The sequence below is a fragment of the Camelus bactrianus genome, chromosome 9 (genome assembly GCF_048773025.1).
Source record: "Camelus bactrianus isolate YW-2024 breed Bactrian camel chromosome 9, ASM4877302v1, whole genome shotgun sequence".
Lineage (NCBI taxonomy): Eukaryota > Metazoa > Chordata > Mammalia > Artiodactyla > Camelidae > Camelus > Camelus bactrianus.
In genome coordinates this window covers 73486788-73500927 of record NC_133547.1, presented here as the reverse complement: position 1 = coordinate 73500927, position 14140 = coordinate 73486788, and the positions used below count along the sequence as shown (strand labels likewise).

The window sequence follows — 14140 nt, the reverse complement described above, 5'->3', positions numbered from 1 at the left end:
GTTGAGGGGTACCATCAACAGAACTATATATCCCAGAAAAAGAAAAGGCACCTCATAGGCCAAGGGTTTTATAAGAAGCCACCTAAAGGAGGCCCTAGCTTTAGTCTCAGTCCAGAAAAAGTCTCAAGACTCCCCAGTACTGTAGCCACATTATTTGGAAAAGCCTTTGCAAGGATAGAAAAAGATGCAGTAGTTGCTACAGCAAAACTTCCTACATCCGTTATACTCCCTAGAAAACTCATGCCAATAAACACTGGCCCTTCTGGAACTTGGTCCAGTACACCAAAGAGAATTGTAACTCCTCCTGAGACAAACATTCCTCTTACAGACATAAATTTCGCTCCAATATGCACAAGACATTTTCCAAATACCAAAGATGCCAGCAAGTCAAACAAAGTATAACACCCAAGGATTATACCAATAATTATATTGCTGGCTCCTTTCTTTCCAGCCTCCTTGGGGATAAAGGGTCCAAGGACAGAATAGCACATCATGGAAACTACGTTAATGGAAACTGCTGATATCAGTACAAAAATCTGTTCTTTTGAAAGCCGCCTGCCTGGGCGTCTCCCTTGCACATCCTGGAGGGCCAACACCTCTTAAAGTGCAAGAATGGGGCAGGTCCTAAGAGGATGTAGCATCCTGCTGTGATTTAGTTTCCAAAAACCAGAAGCCATTTCCTTAGATGTGGCATTTTATCACTGAGTAGGCCCAACGGTGGTGAAGAAATGGTGCCAAACATAGGAATACCAGTCCCACATATCCAGCTGGTAAATTAAATTTTTCCAAAACAAAGAGGGACAGCGTAGGATCAAGGAAGCCAAAACCAGAGCTGAGTGAGGTGCTGATGAAGGATATAAGGGCAACCTTAAGTGAAGTGATGAGTTTCCAGAATGAGTGTTTCCCTGTTAACACTTTTAAAGCAACCTCTACCAACTGAGAAGTGTACATTCCAAACGCATCATCAAATTTTTGCAATTTTCTCATATTTACCATTCCAGCATTTTCAGGGGCCTCAGGATCTGCTGTCAACCTGATAAATCCTTTCTAAAAATTCAGAGAGGCCTTCATTTGGTTTTTGCTGAATTTCTTTAATTTAGTTAAATAAACCCAGCCTCCTGGCTGTTTGCATTTAGGCCCCCTATGGGATAATGTTGTAGGGGAAATTGCCCTGTGCTGGGAGTGGCTCCTGGTCCAAACTGGGTGCCCTGTCGGGTCTTAGATGGAAATACCAGACTAGGTCCCTGTGCCCCAAGAACCATCACAGGATTTTCTAATTGATCCCTATAAGGAGAGGGAGCCTGTTTGACCGCTTCCTGGGCCCAGGAACTGGGGCTAGCTGCGTAGGAATGGGAAGCAGAGGAGGGGGTAAATGCATTGGCATAATGGCCAGAGTGGCTGGGACAGCTAGCTCAGCCAGAAGAGCTAAGATTTGAAGCAACGTATCCTCACCCATTCCTTTCCTTTTCTTGTTTTCCCTGAGGTAATAGCACAAATGCTTGCACATAGGGCATTTTATCATTCTTCCCTGCGTTTTCATAGAATATCTGTAATTGCAGGATTGTATAGAGCCATTCAAAGGCCACCATTCCTCAGCATTTTATTGTAAAACCATAAATAGCAACTGATCCTCTTTAATCATTTTGTCTTGGCATCAACCAACTGGGCTGAATTCTGGGCAGGGGCTTTTGGTGATTTTAGGAACCAAGAGGGACCTTTATATTCTCCCTGGGAAGGTCCCACTCTTGGACCAGAACAGATAGGTTGTTTTTTTGTCCCTTCCCTCCACTTGACATCAGTAAACGTTTTAAATATCATAAAACTTGGCTGTAAATGGGGAAACAGAATCAAAACAAAATGAAATGAAAAACCCAGAGGATAAACAGAAATCCTAAATGCATGCTCAAGTTTGGCCTTGGGGTTTAACACGTACCAACAACACAGGGGACCACAAATGACATAATTAACACAGCAAGGGTGGCGGTATGTGGAGATAACCCTGCAGAAGCCCCTGTGGAGATCCGCACACGTACTACGGTCACACACTGTTCATCCTCCCCTAGGCGCAGGTTCATCGCTGTAATCAGACCACTTATCCAAAACGCGCCTCAGACGACCTTCTTTAGGGATAGTTGAAACAGTCCTCGTTCTTTTTTTTTTTTTTTTCTTTTAAGACAGAAATACAAGATAAATAAAACACACCTGGCACACAGAAACGCCAGCATCCAGAGACAAACGAACCAGTTCACAAATCAGGTAAAAGTCCAGCAATTATTCCCTCTCGCCAACTGGGTACCCGCCTCAAGCACAAAACAAACTGGCTTTTTCCGGGAAAAAAGCCCCAAACAGGAGAGGAATAAAGTTTCCCGCTGCACACATCGGGGCCACTTACCCTACAGTCTCTCCCAGATGAGATTCCAGGCTCCAGCTGCCCAGCTCTGGGGCGGCCCGGTCACTTCGGGGAACTTTGCAGGGAGAAGAATCCTGAGGGGAAGGGGGCCCGGCAGCTTCTCGAGCCTCAACCGGAAAACTCCCCGATGGAAGCCGGCTGGTGCCAAACTTTGTCACCGCGTCCAAACTCGTTCTGCTCGCCGATGGACAGACCAGTACATCGGGAGACAAGGTACTGGGGCGAGGAATAATGACTTTATTCGGAAAGCCAGCCGATCAAGAAATGGGGGACTAATGTCTTAGAAAACCATCTTATCCAAGTCAGAATTCAGGTTCCTTTTACATTAAAAAAGGGAAAGGGATGTGGTTGGTTGCTGCAAACTTCTTGGTGTCAGATCCTTTGTTCTTGCAGCTGTCCACGTAGGTCAGGTCATGAAGTTCCTGTAGACCGCCAACAAGAAAATGTTATTCTCTGTTCTGGAATTTGCTGTCTGTATATGAACAAAAAAAAATGTTATACCCTTAAAGATAGAGTCTTGAGAATGGGTTCTCCTATGTATTTCAGGCTACAGGCAACGTTCTTTTACAAAAGGTGCAGAACCTGCACGACTAAGCATAGGACACAGAGCACAGGGTTAGAGCCAAAGGAACAGCTCTAATATGGAGTCAGATTTGTTCTTCCCCATTACTCTCTCACATGAAGGTCTTATCTGCTTATCTTATCTGCTTATCTGCTTCAGGGGAAGGTCAGGAAGTCCCTCCTGCACCTGCCATTTCTCAAATTCCATCAGCTTAAAATATTCTATATTCCAAAACACTTTATCTTGTGGTAGCATGTTCTGGATCCTGCCAACCCATTCCTCCTTCTCTCTGTCTATACCACATAACACCCATAGGAAAGGAGCAAACATAGGGTACATTTAAGAGGGCCTGAATTTAAAGGATATGTGGGAAGGCAGCAAAAGGGAGGGGGAAGTTGGGGTTTTAATCATCTCTTCTTTCCTCAAACATCACTTCCTCGGGCCCAATCCCATGCCTCTTTATTCAGGGCTTGCTTGCAGCTGAGATCTACCTGCAGGCAACCATTTCAGCCTCTCCCAGCCCCTCTGAGCTTCTGCGAAGGACTGGAACCCTCTGACTTATTTCTGAAGCCTGAGTCTTTGACAGCAGGCCAGCCTGGCAGCCCAGCTCTGCAAAGTTTGCCCTGAGCCCCGCAGTCCTCCTGTTTTATTAATACAGAACAGAACGAGAAGAACCAGCCTGAGAGGCAGCTACAAAGGCACTCAGTCCCCTAAAATGTGATATTTGATCACAGGAGGATTTTGCGCTGGGATAGTTTATAATCCTAAATTTAAATCCTTCCTGAATTTGAGAGGTTCCAGTATCAAAATCCTTTTAGGATTTTTCAAAGTGTGTAATCTGTTTAGATTTTTTTTTTTAAACTCTCTGGTCCATTCTTTCTCCAAAAATAGGCTTGCTACATTTTTAACTTCCTTTAGAAGAAAGGAAGAAATGTCTTTAAAAAAAAATTAAATTTGTTGTTTATTTGACTTTAGGGGCAACTGTTTCTAAGACATCCAAAGAAATATTCTTACTAAAATAAAGTGGAATTTTTTTTTTCAGTGACTGCAGATCAACCCAGAAGAAACATTTATTTTAACAGGGATTAAGAAGGGAAAGAAACAAGAAGCTGTGTTAAGGGAAAGACATTAGCAATACACAAGAAAGAAACAGAAAACTCTCTTCTCTTTCCTCCCTACCTCAAGCAACCATAGGAGAAAACCGGTTGGTTGCTTATTATAATTTAAATTAGAAGGTGGAGAATAAGTGTTCCCTGGAGAGCAGGAGGTGGTGAATGAAAGGGAGGGAGGAGGAAGTGGGGAGGGCAGAGAAGGAAGCTAACAGGAGGGGGACTCAAAAGGAGACTGAAGTTATGTTCCCTGCTCTGCTTTTTGAACAAGCCTTACTCTCCAGGGTAGACCTGAGACCTTTCTGAGGGTTGAATAAAGGTTGACGTTAGAAAAGTGACCCTGAAGACAGTCCACAGGTAGAGATTGCCTTAGAATGGCTGACCCTCCTGGACAAATTTTTCCATGTGATTTTCATTCCATTTTCATCATCTGTTATAACATAAAATTTCATCAACTGTAAATGTCAGTTCTTCCCTTTATTATTTGCTAATGTCATAAAAATCTGAATTGTTTGCTTTGTTAAAGGGCTTGCTGGGCATTGACTTTTCCTTATTTGTACTTTACTACCCCAAATGTGTGGGGTTTATTTATTTAAAAAAAAAATAACATCCCGTTCGAAATGGGATTTAAATAACAGAGCAAGGTTTGCCATTATCATAAATGTATAAAGTGCTTTGTGAGTAATAAAATGGATCATGGATTCAGGATAATTCAAACTGAAATGTTATGTTCAGTATCAAGATTAGATTATGTTAATGCAGTTCATTTTAAATGGTTTAAAGGCCATCAGATGCATGTGAAAAGAATCTGTATCATAACTTAGAATAAATAGACTGAGACATTTGTTTATAATGTCAGTGCTAAACAAATCTATTACTACATTTCTGCATGTAGCGTTATATTACCACTGCTATTAAACAAACAGAGCATGAAGATAAATTATAGCTTTAATTATAAACATTACCTTTGCGTATTTATTAATTTAAAATGGAACAATGTTCAATAACCTTAGGTTATTTATATCAGCTAACATTTTAATTAACTTTGTTGTATTTATGCGTCTTGGTAATTGTTGCTACCAGGCACATGGAGCTCCTTGAATAATGGAAGCAATCTAACCTATCCCTGTGCATATTACCCATTAATGGGATGGGTAACGTTGTAACTCCTGCCAGAGAGTCAGACTCTGCTACACAGGCTTCCCCGGGAAGAGCCTAAGGCTCCAAAATGTGCCTTTCTTCTTGGAAACCACCACTGAGGAGCACCTGGAATTCCTGGACAGCCTGTGGAGAAAGGTAGCAGAGGAGCCAGGAATTCTCTTGTAAAGTAAGAAACAGTCATAACAGTCAGCATCTCTCAGCGAAGCTGAGCTGCAGAACCAGCATAGTTGAGCAGGTGGCCAGAGGCCATGGCCCTTCCTCAGCAGGGCTCCAATTGAATACCCCCATCACAGACAAGGATCTTGGCCGTAAGATTCAGACAGGCAATAGCACAATTTTTGATTTTTCATTAATCAATTTAACTTTTTCTTTAAGTCCCCATTGCAAGAGTTTGATGGGAAATCCTTTCTCAGTCTTTTATTGGAGTTGTACCTACATTCAGAATGCAGAATAAGAAGAAGGGAGACCTTTAGACACCCGCCCACTATATTTTCTACCAATAATCTTGGCCTGCTTTTCCATTGCTCTCTTGGAGCCTCATTGCTACCCACTTTCCTACCTCAAGAGGCCTGTGAAAGCCATGCAGTGCCTCAGAACCCTTTCCTCCCTAGTTGGACCACGCAGTCATACCCTCTGAGGTCTGGCCATCCATCCAGGGAGATGGCACAGGGCAGTGGCTGAGTCAAGCTTCTCTGTATCCACAGGCCTCTTCTACCCAAAGCCAGGGGAAGCTCCACTCCCACCCTCCTGTGTCCGCATAGCCTTCTCCCTCATCCCAAAACACTCCTTCCTTTTGTCCTTTTGATGATGGACTTTGTTAGTCCATTAAACCTGAAGACAAAATACTCAAAACATAAAAATGGATTTCTCTGTTCCTGAGGGCAGGGAGGGCTTAATCTTCATATGCTACCTTGAACTCCAAGAAATTAGGGGGAAGAAGAAAGTATCATTACATGGGAATGGGAAAAGAGTCTTGAAGACAGGGATGCCTCTAGTCCCTTGTCCCCACTCTTGGGTACCCATCCCATCCTTTGCTCTCCATTCCCAGTAGTCATCATTCTACCTGGAGGGCCTCTGGACAAGGAACACACTGAGGGGAGGAACTTTTTCTTTTTCACTAGAATATGTCTAGAATTGAGCATGCAGCCAGGCCCAAGGAAAATGTATAACATACATTTGTCAGCGAAAAAAAAAAAAACCAGATGATTCCTTTGCAAAAGGAATCAGCCAACCTTGAGAGTGTAACATGATCTGAAGCCAGGGCACTGTCCTCACCTTCAGAAAACAGAAGGGTCAGTCCTGAAGGACGACATACCCCACTGACCTGCAAGTGTTATCACTCTAGGCCTGGTGTTGCAGTAATGTCAGAGGCTAAAATGTCCATGCCTTGTCTTCCATGACAAGATTAGGAGGTGATCCAAATAAGAACTTTTTATTTTATATATATATAAATATATATATTTAAATAAACTTTCTGCTTTATCTACTTTTTTTTTAATTATCCCCCCATTCTTGAAAAAGTGAGCCAAATGATTGGAATACACACACACACACATACATACACTCCAGTTTTCATCTCCATTCTCCCACTTTCCCTGTAGACTCCTTTTACCATCACCTCCATCTAGAATACAGAAGATCCAGATTCTGTTTTCAACCTTCCTCTGACCTGTTAGGTAAGGCTTAAACATCTCCAGATCCTTGAGACTGCTTATTCATCTGTGGCATAGGGTCAATAACTTCATTCTTACCCAACCTCTCAGATTGGTCAGTGTATCCAATGAGATGATGAATACGAAGGCATTTGAGCAGAAATAATATATCATGGCAGTGAAAAAAAAGCTATTTTACTAAATGTTCTTTGGGAGGATTCCTACGAGAAAGCATTTTTAGCGACAAGGTCATGCACAGGTTCAAAAGTGCTGCATCACATTGTCAGTAGTAACAAGGAGCTAGATGTCCCTGAATATCCATCATTTGGTAGGGAGATGGGTGAAGTGTGCTATATGACAATGGAATGCTATGCAGTAGTCCAAAACAATGAACTCTCGTGACATAGCAACATGGAGAGAATTCAGAATCATGGCTTTGAGTAAACAAAATTAGAAGTAAGGTTCATCAAACAATAGCATAATGCAGATATAAAACAAATACATGGAAGACAACACTATTATTTTTCAAGGCTGCATTCTCCACACATATATGAGGTGGGCTGGAAGTAGTGTCTGCATTTAGGATATTAGCATGGACATCTAGAGTGAAAAGAGGTATGGGACTGGAGATACAAGGTGATGCAGAAAATAATCAGAAATGAAGTAAAAATAAACACATTTTTAAAAGGGTCCCATGATAGTATGCTATGAACTGAGGAACAAGAATGACCAAATCTCTGCACTTGACATATGGATGCTAATTTTTTTTTTTTCCAGGAGGGAAAAACAAAAATGTATGTATTAGTTTGCTAGGGCTGCCATAACAAAATGCCACAACCTGGGCGGCTTAAACAACAGAAATGCATTGTCTCACAGTTCTGGAGGCTGGAAGTCTGAGATCAAAGTGTAGAGAAGGTGGGCTCCCTCTGAGGGCTGTGAGGGAAGGATCTGTCCCAGACCTCTTTCCTTGGCTTGTAAGTAGCCGTCTTCATGTTCACATGCTTTCTTCCAGGTAATCCTGTCTGTCTCTACATTTCCCCTCTTTAAAAGGACACCAGTATGGATTGGGGCTCACTCTAATGACCTAGTTAAACTTGATGACCTCTAAAAAGACCCCCATCTCCAAATACGGTCACATTCTGAGATCCTAGGGGTTAGGACCTCTACATATGAATTTGGTCAGGGACACAATTCGGCCCCTAGCAGTGCTGTATCTCAAACAATTTAAACAGACATGACTATGATGGTCTATAAATTCGATGTCTCCAATTGTGGTTCTGGAAGTAAAAAAACATTGAAGTTGAAAACTAAGGGAAGCGTTAGAATAAATATTTTTTAATTATGAGTACAAAAACCAATATTTCTAAATTATTTTATGTAATTACATTATTTTATGTAATTCATGATTTTTAATTAACTATGTCTAAGTAGATGAATAAAAGGAACATAGTGAAATATTTTACTCTTTCTAAATATCTCTACAAGTTTATAAATTTAAGTTAGCTGTAAAACTTTTTAAATCCCCTCACAGGGAAATCAAGGGATCACCCCATAGTCAGCCTGCTTTGTATTCAAATATATATTTGTGGGCTTAGCTGGAAAAGGGTATGTTTTCCCAACTCTGGTTTGCCTCATCAGTTATCTTTTCTATGAAGGGCCCCCTCATTAAGTAATTCTTACTGCATTAAGAATGAATCACTCTTAGGGGAGGGTATAGCTCAGAGGTAGAGTACATGCTTAGCATGCATGAGGTACTGGGTTCAATCCCCAGTACCTCCATTTTAAAATTTTTTTTTCTTAAAGACAAAGGGAAAAATGTGTTAAAAAAAGAAAAGAAAAGAATTAATCACTATCTTTTCTGGATAACAATTTATTTATTCTATTGTTGTATGCTACAGTCATTTAAAAAATATATCTGTCTTCTGTATTAAATTGTGACTTTCTTAAGGGAAGAGATTATGTCTCATTCACCCCTGCAGCACAACACCTGGCCCATTTTTTCTAGACACTTAATAAATATTGCGGAACTGAACTCAGCCTTTGTTTCAAGATTTTCTTTTCTTTCATTAAATAAGCAATACGTATTTCTTACAGAAAATTTAAGCACTGTAGATTTTTTTAGATTGTCTGGAAGAATGCTTTCTAACAAAATGTAGACTGTATGTTTCAATAGTATATCCTGTAAAATAAAAATAGCTTTCTTCGTTATCCAGTTTAATGGCTGTAACATGTCCTACTGAATGGATGTCATAATTTATTTAACCTGAAAGCTCAACACTAAGCAAGTGCTTGTTTTCAAGCTTTCAGTGTTGGAGATGCAAGTGGAAATAGATAGAAACCTTATATAATGTAAGGCTTCAGCAGTCCACTGTTAGTAGCCAAGTGACCTAAATTAAGTAACAATATAAAAGATTTGAATAGCATAAACATAAGAAAGATCAGATCTTGAGAGTAAACATTGACATGTACTCCCGAAGAACAGGGAATTTTTCTTTCCTATCAATGCATAATGAATGGTTCATGAAAACTGAAGATACATCATTTCATAAAGATAATAGTTTCCATACAATAAAAAGAATACAAATAACATTCTCAGATCTTTCAGTAAACTAAGAAATTAACAGTAAAATTAAAAAAAAACAAGTCCACCTCTCTGAGATTTAAAAACACTCCATTTAACATGCTCAAGTGAAAGTTGAAATATAAACCAAAATTGCATAATTCTAAAAAAAATTAAATTACAAAGCCTTAAATATTTCTATCAATAAAAATGATGCCATAAAAACAAATTCCCATCTCAAAAAAAGAAAAGAAAGCAGACTAGAAACAACAAAGATAAAAGCATAATACATGAGCCAAAACCCAGAAAAGCAGTTCAATTATTAAGTAAATCAAAGTATTGTTTCTTTTTTAAAAAAAATCAACAGATAGATAAACCACTAGATAATCTAATCACAATGAAAAGGCTGGTGGGAGGAGGTGGGTTGAGGACGATACAGATACAAAAAGAAAGAAGTGACTCTTGGGAAATAATGAATTAGTCCTGGGCAGGTCGACTTTTAAATACTGGGCGGAGATCCAGGTGGCGATGTCTACACATGGTGAACGTGTGCATCTGAAGCTCAGGAAAGAGGTCTAGGCTGGAAATAGGAATTCATCACCCCATATCGGTGAGTGAGTGAGGTAGACGATTGGCTGGCTATTTCCTGTTAACTCTTTTTTTTTTAATTGAAGTATAGTCAGTTTACAATGTTGTGTCAATTTCTGGTGTACAGCACAAAAGTTCAGTCATACATATACATACATATATTCCTTTTCATATTCTTTTTCATTAGAGGTTACTACAAGATATTGAATAGAGTTCCCTGTGCTATACAGTAGAAACTTGTTGTTTATCTATTTTATGTATAGTAGTTAGTATCTGCAAATCTCAAACTCCCAATTCCTGTTCACTCTCACATTGGTTCTCTGCCCCTTACCTGCTAGTTGTAGCCAATTTCCCAAGTGTCACTGACTACTGGCTTCTCCCAGGGGGAGACCTTGGAGGAGACAGGAAGGCGGAGAAGGGAAAAGTCAGGGTATTGGTGCCTCCACGTCTGTTTATGGTCACTTCTCCCACAGTGGTTGCCTCTCGCTCTGTGGCTCCAGCTTCTTTGGGCAGCCCTGGCCCTGGGACGTAGGTAGTGCCAACTGCTTCCATGGAGTTTTTCCATTGTTGCTACTTTCTGGATTGCCTCAACTTCCCCCCCTTGGCTCTGCAGTTTTCCCCACCCTTTTATTACCAGTTGCCCTTATTAACTTGTCTTCTGTTGGATGATCTGGCATGGGTTCTATTTTCTGAGTGGAGCCAGGGTGTCAACTTCCCACTGTTAAGCAAGACAGTAAGAATTAAGAACCCAAATTTGGGAGCCCCAACATTCAAGGGTCAGACAGAAGGAAAGGAGTTCTGGAAGGCAATGGAAAAGGAGCCATCCACAAGGGTGGGAAGAAGAACGGGAAATTCCATTCAGTTGTTCCTGTGATTCTTCCTTTTTCCCCCGTAACAAAGTTATATTTTAATTGGTGTCTCCAAAAAACAAAATGTTGAGTGCCAAAGGAGACAGGGCAGGGAGGTTTCAGGTGGGGGGTGCTGCCTCTCAACTCCTTCACAGCACCCAGGGCTCTAGCTGTCTCTTGGAAAAGTGACCCTCAGCCAGACATCATATTTTACTCAGTGGCTGGGCTGGGCTGGGCTGGGCTGTGTTTATCATCTTAATAATACACCAGCTTAATCAAGGCAGCCCTACTGCCTTGGATATCACTGAATTGCCTGTGGTTTATATCTTGCATATTCAGTGGTTATGTGATTGCAAACTCAACCACAGAGCCACTTAAGTAAAAAAGAAGACAAATATTAACACACACTACATGAGAAACTCAGATTAAATAGAGTAATTTTACATTTCATCAGATTTTTTTTCCCCAAATAACTGAATAAAGCTTGGGCGTACACGCTGCGGGAGAATTATCTTCAACCTGAGCTTAATTATGCATTTTTTTCCCCATTGATAGATCTACATGGCGGTGCTTATAAAATCATCTAACTAAATCTGCCTCATTAACGTCTGTTTATCTATGTCGAGTACCTGGTGGTCCCTGATGTTTCTAGAATTGATCATCTTCCTCCAGGTGAGTCTCAGAGAACCCTGGGCTGAGGAGACTTTCCTGGATCTGTTGACATTTCCAAAGATTTTAAATTCCAGTCCCTCTTCCCTGACCACTAGTCCCCATTCATTTCACTTGTTCCTGTGGGAGTTCCAAATCGCTTTATCTTTGCCTCCAAGCAGAAACTATGACCTAACAGGGAACTCTGACCTCCCCAGAGCTGCCCCAGTGCTTCTGCAGCCCATCAAAGTGGTCTGGTAGTCTCAATGACAGATGACACGTACTGCAGTCAGGAAGTGAGTAAAAATTAATTGTGCTTTCAGGAACTGGGCAACGTGGTCACTGAAGGATGAGGAGCAGGCCTATAAAAGGCAGAGCTCATGGGACACCCACTGGCTCTGTTCACAGCTACCCAAGTTTCCTGGGCAGTGCCCACAGCTGACTTGGCAATGGATGCCCCATGAAGGCAGGGGTCCACTCTGCTTCAGGGGTCCCAAACCCTAGCCCATAAATGCTCAAAAATTATTTATTGAATGACTGAATTAATGCATCTTGAATGACACTTATTTAACATATATAGAATGGCAAATATAGACACAAACTTTCAAATCTGAAGAGACTTAGAAATTATCCACGTTCCTGCCTTCCCTTTGGAGGCAAATACAGCATCATAACCACCCTCTGGAATCAGACAGCCACTTCTCATATAAAAATTATGGTTTTGAGTGAGTGACTTAGACTCAGTTTCCTTATCTGTGAAATGGGAATAGGTACATTATAGGGTTATTGTAAGAGCTGAATGATATAAAACATGTTATGTACTAAGAACAGAAGCCAATACTCAGTATATGTTAACTCTCATTATTTAGATCAAGGAATTTGGTTTAAGTTTAGTTTATATATTTTTGAACACATGGGAACTTTTTTCTAGAAAAACTATTGATAGAAACCTCATTAATATAAAGCAGATTGGACCTTGGTAGACATGGTGGGGGTGGGGAACCACAGAACTCCGGGCAGCTTTCTTCTTGTCCCCTGAGGCGGCCCCAGAGTCATTTCCAGAGAATCCTAAGTTTCTGGAGAAAATCTTATAATATATTTACCTGGATCACTCCTCTCATTCCATAGATAAGGATACTGACCCTCAGAGAGGGCAAGTGACTAACCTAAGATCACACAGCAAGTCTCTGATCCAAATTTCCTGGATTTTCCTCTCTGCCATCCCATTGCCTGTAGACTCGAGACCAGTGTGGCCCTTGAAACAATCCTCTCCCTATATAGTATCTTTTTGTTGGTGTTAGACCAGCTTATTTAGACTTCTCCATGGTTAGAAGTCCTAATGCTACTTGCCTGTCTGCAGCTTCTACTCATATTTAGTTATTATTTCTATTTAGTTATTATATTATACCAAATAACCTCCTGAAATGCAGAAGGAGAAGGCAATACCTCTCATCTGGCATTGAGGACACATCCAGCTGCAACATGGTCACTTGTCCTTTTCTGGACTTTGCAGTTGTGAACACAAATCAGAAATGTAAGAGTCACTACTTCCCCAAAAGATACCCCCTAAAGGGTCTTGGCATTTTTGTGGAAACTGTATGCAATATAAGGATTGATGTAGAGGAAACTGAACAATATTAATTCTTCTCACTAGGGAGTTAAACATGGCATTCCATTATTTTCTAAACTGTAAAGATGATATACTATAAAATTTTGTGGTTTTCTTGTAGAGATCTTGTATTTGGGGGGCAATGGTTTAACAAAATTCTTTAATAAAATTTATAAAAATGAGTATTTAAGAATAATTTTCTCAGCTTGAATTGTTTTCCTTTTCCAATCCCCCAAAGAAAATGCAAAATTATCAGCACCCACACACATATACACTCAAAGCTGTAACATTCTTTACACAAACTACGTTAGTCAGAGTTTAAATTGTTGACAAATCAAAACAATTCCAAGAAGTGATTGCAGGGTTGATTTTTTTATTTTTATTTTTTTTTTACTTCTAAAAACTGTTGACAGAGAATAAAAAGCTTCAGATAAATTTTTTTTTCCTGTGGTTTTCAAAAGTTTCTTGAAAGTCACGTTTTGACTGAAATAATTTCTTGTATTTATTTCTTGTTTATTATTCTTGTCAATGTGGATTATTATTATTATTTTAACTGATTGTTTCTGGAATTTAGGAAAGCACTACTTTTGTACTAGTCCAATATTCTCAGTGGATTCTTCTATTGGTCTTGATAGTTTTTCATTTGGTTTATTTTTGAGATGTGCATGTGGCCCATCATGTCGTATAAAAATGATGGCTCTTCTCTTTTCAATATTTATCTCTCATCTCTTTTTCATTTTCATTTCATTGGCTGAGACTCCCAAATGTTGAATAACCATAGTGATAGCTAACATCTTTATTTTACTCTTGATTTTGCTGGTACTATCTTGTGTTTTATTGTTAAATTTGTTATCAATTATTTGTTTCTAATAAATATATTTACTTTATCAAGTTAAAATGGTGGATTTAAAAACTTTCTATGAATTTGAATATATAATATTCGAATGAAAAAAATGATGTGTAGAATGTAGACCAACTACCTTATAAGACCCT

The 14140-nt window shown here is 39.9% G+C and overlaps 1 pseudogene; it reads right to left on the bottom strand.

Annotated features, from left to right (window-relative positions):
- Positions 1 to 523: 523 nt before the first annotated feature.
- LOC141578737 (MFS-type transporter SLC18B1-like) overlaps positions 524 to 14140 on the bottom strand; it is a 489075-nt pseudogene continuing 475458 nt past the window's right edge.